This window comes from Bidens hawaiensis, unplaced genomic scaffold (assembly GCF_021521415.1).
Source record: "Bidens hawaiensis isolate Kalapana, Puna unplaced genomic scaffold, B.hawaiensis_p1.1 tig00030768_1, whole genome shotgun sequence".
NCBI lineage: Eukaryota > Viridiplantae > Streptophyta > Magnoliopsida > Asterales > Asteraceae > Bidens > Bidens hawaiensis.
The window spans coordinates 139,543-150,276 of record NW_027495136.1 but is presented as its reverse complement, the minus strand read 5'-3'; positions in this window follow the sequence as shown (position 1 = coordinate 150,276).

Sequence of the window (10,734 nt, the reverse complement as noted above, 5' to 3'; positions counted from 1 at the left end):
TCTTTTTAACAAACAGAATTGGTGCTCCCTATGGTGAAGAAGCTGGTAGTATAAATCATTTCTCTAACAACTCATCTAATTGTTTCTTCAGTTCCTTCATCTCTATGGGTGCTAATCTATAAGGAGATTTAGCAATTGGTGTTGTTCTCTGTAGGAGATAAATTCTAAATTCTACTTCCTTCTCGGGTGGAATTCCTGGCAGTTCATCAGGAAATACATCTCTGAATTCAGAAACAATTGGAACTTCCTCCATATTCTTTACTTAGGCTTCTTTTGTTACATAGGCCATGAATGCAAGACATCCCTTACCTAAGCAATGACTGGATTTTATATTTGAGATAATTCCATTTTTTTCAGCTTTCCTATCTCAAGTTATAAAGATAATTTTGTTACTTGGTGTTCGGATATCAATTGCTTTATCTTCACATAGGATACTGGCTTGGTTAGTTGACAACCAGTCCATACACAAGACTACATCAAAACCTACCAATGTCATAGGAAACAATCGTACAGGTATGACATGTTCAACAAAGGAAATTGTTGTATTGTCTAGGGCTTCGAATATTCTGATCAAATTTCCATTAGTGGTTTCTACATCGTAGTAATTGTTTAACTTAACTAGAGGTTCATTTAATAGACTACAAAACATATAATTTGTAAAACTTTGGTTTGCACTTTAATCAAACAAAACTCTAGCATAAACATTATTTATAGGAAGCGTACCAGTGATCACACCCGGTATCTTCGCAGCCTTTTGAGTATCAAGTAAGAAGGCGCAGATATTTCCTTTCTTGGCATCTGTTTTGACACCACTTCAACTTTCACCTATTATTGTTGTTGGTTTCTTTTTCAAAAACTCGGTACTAAAGTGCCTCTTCTCTCCACATTCAAAACAAACTATGTTTTTTCTCTTACAGCAGCTTCAGTATGGCCAATCTTCTTGTAGAAGTTGTATGTTTTCACAGATGGATTAAATCAGATAGCGTCAAATTGTCGTAAACACTTCCCATAATGCCTTCTACGACAATTTTTGCAAATCGGGCGAGTGTATGTGAACGTTCCTTTTTCTTCTTTTCAAACCTCTTTGCCTTTCCCCCAACATTCAGTTTCCCATCATCTTTCTTCCTTTCATCCATAAATCTGATCACACCATCCATTAAATATCCGGCTAACTCCATAGAGGATTCCATTGTCGATGGCATATGTGACCGAACCGAATCATGGATTTCTATTGGTAGTCCATAAATATAACGAGTAACTTTGTTGAATTCATGGGTGACTAAATGTCGAACAATCCTGCAATATTAATGTAATTTGGTGTTGTATTCCTTGAGATTCATTCCTATGAATTTGTGATTCCATAACTTTGTTTGGATTTGATCCATCTCGTGGACCGAGTGAAAATTCTTCATAAACATTTCTTTAAACGCTTTCATTCAAAGCTATACAAATTCTCCATACCCTTGACCTCAATCAGAGTATTCAACCATTCTAACGCCTCTCTCTTAAACATTTGGGAGGTATACTGAACTTTTTCCATTTCGGTGCATTTACTGATGACGATTATGGATTCAATTTCCTCCAACCAACGGAGGGTCAAAGTTGCACCTTTATCACCGTAAAACTCCTTTGAGTTATAAAGTTTAAAGACCTTGAAATCGCTTCCCTCTTGTATTTATAATTTCTTGGTTTTGTTATGTAGCTCATTTTCAGCAGTTGAGATGTGATAGCTTTCATCTTCTTTCTTTTCTGAATCTTTCTTTGATTGAAACGTTACGCTCTTGTTACGGTTAAGTCTTTTATTGGAAATGTGAGGCACTCTCACTTGGATTGTTTTTCATTAAATCAATAAGCATATTACATCTTCTTTAATTAGATCATGAATTCCATTTAAGTATTCTCTATGTATTGCATGAATAGTTTCTTCCCCGACTTTTCTTTGTCATTAGTTTTGATTGTAGGGTTGCTCTTGACTTGCCTTTTTCCAGACATACCACAAATAAGTAAGAAAAAGTTTTAGATAAAGGAAAACATACATTCTTTATATTACATAAAGGAAAACACACAACAACAAGCGAAATGATCCTTAACAACTTTCTATTCTAATTCATGACCCATTTCAAGACGAGGTTCCTCATTTATTCACATTTCTTAATAATTTTCTTGCCTACTCTTTTCTTCGCAATCCTTTCAATTCTTAGTTAATCTATCACAACATTGGGCAGGTTCGAGTACCTACACGTGCCAATGTAGCTAGGAAGATTTATGATGTTTCCTTTGGGTATAAATGTTGATTTGCAACTTAAGCATGCATCTCTTTGTCAGGAATGTTTTTTGTGTAAAACTCTTCAATGAGTATGGCCTCATCCCGAATTTCGTTAGCCTGTTCGGAGATCGTTGGTATTGGACCTACATAAGGTGGTACATAGGGGTATTATATTTCTTCTTCATCTTCATCCTCATATTCCTCTTTGGAACACCACTTTTTGATAGGGCATGGTAACCCTCATTTTCAGTTTTATACTTAGTCCAGCTATAGGTTATGGGACTGGATAATTTGGTGTCGGTTATCGAAAGTGCCACTTACTCTGATCACAATGAAATCTCATCAAACTTGACGAATCCGAACTAGATTCCTACTTGAACCTACTCTAGACTTCTATTTCTTCCGAATGTTTATATGGTGGGATCTCGGATGGGTGGTATTGTGGTATATTCTCAGTATTGTCGCTAGATATCTCTTATCGGCATTTGTTGGCTTCCCGGGAGATACAATGGATAATTTGGTGTCAGTTATCGAAGGTGCCACTTACTCTGATCACAATGAAATCTCATCAAACTTGACGAATCCGAACTAGATTCCTACTTGAACCTACTCTAGACTTCTATGTCTTCCGAATGTTGATATGGTGGGATCTCGGATGGGTGGTATTGTGGTATATTCTCGGTATTGTCGCTAGATATCTCTAATCGGCATTTGTTGGCTTCCCGGGAGATACAACAGTTGGGTTTCGTACATAACATCGGCACTATAGGTTGGTTTTCACCGAAATATATAGTATAGTAATTGTTGCTGCTGGCCATGTCTGATAATTCAGGTGCGGGTGCTAGGTTGGATCGTCTAGCTGCTCCTTGTCTATGACCAAAGTAGTTTACGTAAGACATCTGCACTACTTTGGTTTAGGGATAAGAAGAGTAGCAATCCTATCTTTTCCTTATGGAATATAATAATCATGATAATAGCAATAACTTAAGGTTAAATCTTAGGTACTAATATTTCAATATCTAATTCGCTGAAACTGATGGCTTTTTTCAACATGTCACAACCCGACTTAGGGCCTAAAAGTATAACCAACAGTTGGTAATTGTTTCGTAAATATATATAAGAGTTTGCGAGTTGACTTTAGCGGAAGACTTTAAGTTATAAGATATTAATCTACATTGTAATTTTACTCAGGAACTAAATATTCGAGTATTCGTTTACAAAACATTGTTTTACATATTACAAGGATTTCATTATGAAAACTGAGCCATCTTGTAACATGAACTTCTATCTCTGTAATGACTTCTAATCCTTGCTGCCTTTTGCTACTGAACTTAATTACATTCAATGCGAGGGAAAAATACGTCAACTTTATGCTGGTGAAACGTTTGACTCAAAAATAATTTAAACTACTGTTATAATAGAAATATAGTTTTTAGTACAAGCTCAACGAAAACGTCTTTTATATCCAGAATTTGTACCACTGCTATACACACACAATTCAAGATATCTCCGAGCCATGTACCCCATTGTGGAGAACTAGTTTTGATTGCTTGTTAAACACGTTTGGATCCAGACACATGTGTAACCGGTCTGAATTGCTTTTATTTTCTATTTTGCATTATAAAGTTTTTAGAGACATGCAAAAATTTTGACCCGCTATTTAAGATAAACAACATATTCATCTTATAGAGTATAGATATATTTTGACTGTTTGTAAAGGTTTAATGGATTCACCTGTACCGTCGGTGTTCATTTGAAAACCTTCTTGTATGAATGATGTTAACGTATAAATATAATAGGTTTGTAAAAATACTTGGATTGTGTTTCTTGATCTAGCTACAGACGACACTGGTCCGGTTTTATCGTTTCAAACCACGTTTATAGAGACCGTTTCGGTTTATAGGTTTAAAGTTAATTTTAAAAAAAATTTAAATTTTATTATGAGACAGAACGTATCATGATGAGACGGTCCGTATCATGATGTTTGACTGGTTGACTGATTTTGATTTGAGAAGGACCGCATAACTTTGAGACGGTTCGTATATATGTAATAGGTCATTTAAAATTGTTTGACCCATATCAAAATTGAAGATGAGACGAACCATATAATTATTAGCCAGTCCGTCTAATCTGTTTAACCATTATATGAATATGAACAAGTATAAAACCATGTAAAGTGCATATGGATATCATTTTAACAGACATTTGATCGATTATAGCTCGGTATCCCGTTTAAACAAAGTAAACGAATTTAACGTGCATTTTAACCACCTACCTTACTTCCAAGCTATATCAGATTCTAAGATTGGTTGAAAATGACCTCTACACCTCTGGAACACTTGATCAGAACTTGAACTCGACCAGAACTACTACTTTAGCTTGTTCTTGCTTAAACACCCTTGAAACAACTTCAAAACACTATCTAGCTAGATTATGAGTGAGAGAATGATTCATGTGATTGGTGAGTGTCATGGACGAGTTAAGACTTATATTTATATGCCAAGGAGTGTAGGATAAGTCATGAATCACGAACAACCATGTAACAAACGATTTTGACATCTCATGCTGTCAGACGTGATTAGACAGGTCGTCTAATTATAGACGGTTCGTCTCATAATTGCGGCCCGCCCCGTCTCAAATGGTAAGCCAGTGAGACGCCCGATCTCATCTAGGAAACCTTTGGGCCTGGGTTTGGTTTGATACGGACCGTCTAATAATGAAACGATCCATCTCATTCAACTTTTGCCTATTTACATATTAGAGCTTATACTTTAAGTTTGAAAGAATGGCCAAATGGTCCATTAACTTAAAAAATTGGCATGAACGGCATGGAAGTATTCTGGATGTTACGGCTATTCATCAACCACTTCAATTTGTCCAACCTACGTTTCAATGATTGTAACTTCTGAATTCTCTAATTTGTTCGTTTTCAATCTCTTAACTCCTTAAGCATTCATAATTAGATCTCTATTCGCTAAAAGACAAAAACAAAAATAAAATAAATTAATTTGATCTTTTGTGAGACATTTTTGGTAATGCTTAAAAATAAGTATACATTTATTGTTATAGTTGTCAAATATATTTTAAACCACATATATATTATTACAGGACATCCGATAAAATTGGAATGATACGAGAAGATATAACATAGCCATGTGCAAGGATGCCATATACAAATCGAAATCGAGAAAACATTAATAATATTTCCAGACGGTGATATAAGAACCACTTTTGAGGAAATTGAATTCACCATTCAACGCTAGTTTCTTGAAATAGAAAACACAACCATTTTGGAGATCAGTAACAATCTAAATAATAGTTATAAAAATTTTACTAGTTCAAGCTACTAGAATGTAAAATATAGTTCAACGTCGGCTAAATGTTTAAGAAAATGCACGTGTCAAAGTTACCACATGAGTTTGATATAATTTGTTTTTCTTGTTTTCATATGAATATTGAAATTACAGTCACAATTACAAGCAAGAATACCATGGCATTGAGTAGTCTTGTTTGTGAAATAAATGGAGAGATATGATTCTCCCTGTCTTATTTTGTTACGTAGCTTAAAATTAATATCATAAACGTTATTGTGCTTTAAACTACTTCCCGTCGGTCCACAACTCATTTTTTTCAAAAAGATGCCCTCTCCCATCACTTTCACCAGCCTATATATATTGTCTTTATCCATTAATGGAGTCGAAAAATAATTAATAGGAAAAAAAAGAAGTTACAAATTGGTTACAGCTTTACAAATATGAATGATTTGACGGTAAATTTGTAGTGTTTTACTTAAATAGTCAGCAATATCCAAGATACATGGGTAATAATAAATCTAGGGGAATGAATCTCTTGGGTTAACTATAAAACTAGGCGTGTGTGGGATTTGGGACTGTAAAAAGGGTCGATAAATTCGATTGCAATATAATCCTTGGCCCCACAACAAAATTACCATGGTTTTCAATTACCACCACTTTTTTTTTTTTGCCACAAAAGGCCGTTTACAGCTCAAAATGCATCGTAAATGCCTAGTTTTCTAGTAGTAGTTATTATAATAGTAAAACCAAACCTACGTGCGTATTTTTATCCCTTAAATCCATCGGTATTTGTTTTCTAATTAGCAGTTTGGTTTTTATGGTTTTCGAGTACGTATGGGCACTTATATGCTAATCCAGTTAGGTTTGGACTTAAGTCATTAACAAAAGCATCAATACTACTGAGCACATTATAATTAAACAACCGGTAGCTTTATGTAAATATAATCCATCTTTTTTTATCAACCTTAACTAGAATTATTAATAAAACATGCATACAGGTAGCTTTATTTACACATGCAAAGATAAGAGATTCAAGAGAAAAGTTAATAATGAAGTCATTTTCTGTATTTATTTTTCATAAATTACTTTTGTACCCTCTCTGAGAGTGGAAGAGTCCAGCTAGGGTGCTGGTAGTCTGAGCATGAGTGGTTGATGATGAATATTTTGGCTCGGAAAACCATGCTTGGCGTGGGTGATGTGTACAGCTTTTACGTAATACGGCAGCCGGAGACTGGAGATGTGGACTTGGACGGCGGAGGTACGGTGGCTCTGTAACATGTCTGGTATTCATCTGCGTGTGAATTCAATGATGGCGGGGCCGTCCTACCTTAAATGCGAACTCAGACCACGCTATCTCCGTGCTTTCTCTCATGTTCCTCATTTATTAGTAATCTGATTTATTTTTTACTTTTAAATCTTATAACTTTCATTTGATTCTCTCATCCACTACAAAACAAAGCTCTAGAAATTTATCAACTAACGTACCTTTTAAATAGTTATACCTTAAAGTGTGTATATTTTAGAAATGTTTTAGGTAATATAAGATAAAGATGAACTAACATTACTTTAGGGTACTTGAGTAGATTATAATATGATACTCCTTTCGTCCCCGTTAATGTTTTTTACTTTAAAAAACATAAAGTTTAAGATATATTAAATTACTCTTTTCTTTGCTTAACAAATGACAATAACGCACTTAAAAATTAGGTCCATAAATATTACTCGTATTTATTAATGTAGTTGTGTGAGTTTAAGTGCAAACTTGATAATTGGCTAATAAATTTTGAAAATGAACATTTATAATGAGACAAATAAAAAATGAAATCTAGACACTTTTAATGAGATGAAGGGAGTATTATCAAGGTTGGTTAAACCTTTTAATGGTTCTAAAAAGAATCCTATATTTGAGGTCGTTTTATAATAAAATGAAATTTATAGACCTAGTTAGAGCATTTTCAATCCATCCTCTAAAATTATGTGAGGGAAGCTTGCAAATTATATGGTGGGTTATGAATGGTTGTGAGTGTAAATTATAGGGTGTAGAGAGAAAATGTAATGATTTATTGTAAATTGAGGAAACTTTGTTTGCCCTTATTTGTTTTTTAGTGTTTGTTGAGTTGGTTGTAAGTAGATGAGTGAAAAAACTGTAATGATAAATATATTAAAAGTATTATTGTATTGAATATGTGAAAGAAATATAGTGTTTTCTAGTTTAATTATAGATATAAGGATGGAGAACGGGCTGGGAATGCTAGTCTTACATATATAAAAAGTCCCGTTGATTATAAAAGAGTAATTCGGTTATTTAAAGTTAACAAAAAAAAATAATAATAATGAAAGTATTAGATCCCATACCTATTACAAAATTAAAATCTTAAATCCCAATCTTATTACTTTTAAAACCTGTAATAAAACCTCGACGACAAATCCATTATTTAGGTTAAATAGACGGAACAGTTAACCCTATAAGTAGAGGTGCACAAATCGGTTTTTTTAAAAAAACCGGTTCGGTTAATAACCGGACCGGTTTTTCTTGGCCTGGAAAAAAACCGGTTTTTAAATAACCGGACCTGTTTATTAACCGGATTTTTTGGTGCAAAACTCGGACCGGTCTAACCGGTTAGGACCGGTTTAGAAACTGGTTAGAACCGGTTAATAACCGGTTTTTTTAATTAACCGGTTTTTTTTTTTTAAATAACCGGTTAATAACCGGTTTTTTTCATAATAACCGGTTTTAAAATTAACCGTTTTTTCCATAACCGGTTCAGTAACCGGTTTTTTCTCTAGAACTTGTAACCGATATACGAACCGGCGGTTACTAAACCGGTCAAACCGGTTTTTAAATAACCGGTTTTTGTAAAAACCGGTTTTCGGTTTAAACCGTTGAACCGGTTAACCAACCGGTTTTTTTGCCCATCTCTACCTATAAGTAATGATTTTTCTTGTAGTCCTAACAATGACGTATCATAATACTAGCCGGATAGTATGAGTATGCATCGAATAAATTTATCGTATAATAGGCTCCTTATTAGTTAAAATATTTATGTTAAAAGAAGTTTATGTTGTAAATAAGTTAGGTTTTAATTCATTTGAGATACTCCTAATTCATTTCGGCCGGTCAAGAAACTAGGCTGTTATTGTGTTATATTTGACCCGTTTTTATTAATGAAAATGTTAGATTTCTTGAAATGAAGGCCAAACAAAAATGTCGTGTTGTTTTTTGCTGCCCATAATTTCCAACAAGGAAGACATACATATGATATATCCAATCCCACTATTTGTATGATCATACCTTCTAATAAATTTGAATTAATTGAGTTGAGTGGTCCCTCGGCTTTAACTTTTGGCTTCCTAGAGTAAACTACCAAAAGAAATCTGAATATATTTATTAATAAAATAGCCAACTCATTAAGTTTGTATGATTTATATTTTACGTTGATATATATATTTTTTTCTTTCAGAACCTAATATTTGGCTATTTTATTAGTTAGTCGCTTGGTTCAAGATATTTTAGCTATTTTAACTTCAGTAAAAGAAACGAGAAATATAGAACGGAATCAAATATTTACTCCATTTTCAAGTCGTTGGTTTTGAAAATCGCATCGTTCCTAGCATTCCAAATGATCCATCAAGTAGCAAAGAAAATTCTTTCCACAAGTGATTTCTTCTTAGTTAAATGATTTTGATCTATCTAGGTATATGTTTTTTTGATTCCATTGTATTCAGCCTGAAAAACTGAATCCAAACGATAACTAATACCCAAACTGCAAAGGCCACTCCACAAAATGTAAAAAAATGATTAGTTGGTTCAATTTCTCTTGCACAAAACGGGCACAAAATAAACCATAACGTCTAACCCTTTATTTGAAAGGTTAGCTCTAGTTTGTAATTTGTTAAGAAAAGGCGCCAAACAAAGACGATTACTTTTTTTGGGAACACTTTTATTCTGTCTAGTTTGCCACGATACTGACGGAAGCACTTTTCACTGTATCGACTTTTTTATATCTTTTACTACAAATTCTTTTTGGTCTTTAACATCCTATTTCCACGAATCCTTACTCGAAGACCAAGGATGGATCTTGGCCATTTTCGTCCCTATGGTTTGCTACTCTCACCACTTCAGTCCAATGTTTGAAAATTTGTCAATTTAGTCATCATAGTTTTGTCTTTCTTCTTTTATTTTGAGTTAATAGTCATTTTTGTCCTTTTGGTTTGATAATTTTGCCACTTCAGTCCAAAGTTTGAAAATTTGTCAATTTAATGTTCAATTTAATTCAATTTTTTTTTTGTCTATAACCCTGAAAAACATAATCCAAGGTCAAACCCATCGAGCATCAACCAAAACAGGTCTACATTTACTCTGTTGACAACAGTAATCATACCTCCTCCCCTCGTATTTAGTTTCTAGATGGTTCCTAAACTCTCCCTGTAACACCTCGTTTCCTGTTTTGGTTAATAAAATAATAATATTAGTTTTATGAGTTGGGCTTGTATTGGGATAAATATATGTGGGTAATGGACTTGGATTAACTAGGAAGGAAGAAAGACCATGGGCTTAAGCCCATGACCCATAATATATAAACCATAATTACCCATAAATCCATTCATTTCCACTAATTCCATACACCATCCAAAACACACACTTAAGCACTCTCTCCTTTCTCTATTTCTCTAGCCGAACCCAAGAGGAAACCGAGCATCGATCCGAGGTAATGATGTTATGACCTTATATGGATCCAACCCGCTAGATCTAGTCGCGAAACGATCAGCCGACACCCTAAACCATTATAGTCACGAGATTCAGATGGAATCGGTCATAAGCAGATCAAATGACGAGCTTAGGGGTCACCCTAACTCGGATCCGGAACGATCGGGACGAAAAACGGTGTAGAAATACGTTTTTCCGACCACCGTTCGTTTTTTCGGCATGGCGGCGCCGGAACGGCGGCGTACGAGGAAGGGAATGTCAGAGAATATTTCTTATGCCGATTTGTTAAGAAAGGATAACGAGTGAGCTTCATTCGTTAAGTAATTCGTTACGGAAAACTAACAAATGAGCCCTCATTCGTTAGGCTCATTCGCTATGATCCGTTAGGCCATTCGTTAACGAAGAACTAACGAATGAACCCTCATTCGTTATAAAGGTTCATTCGT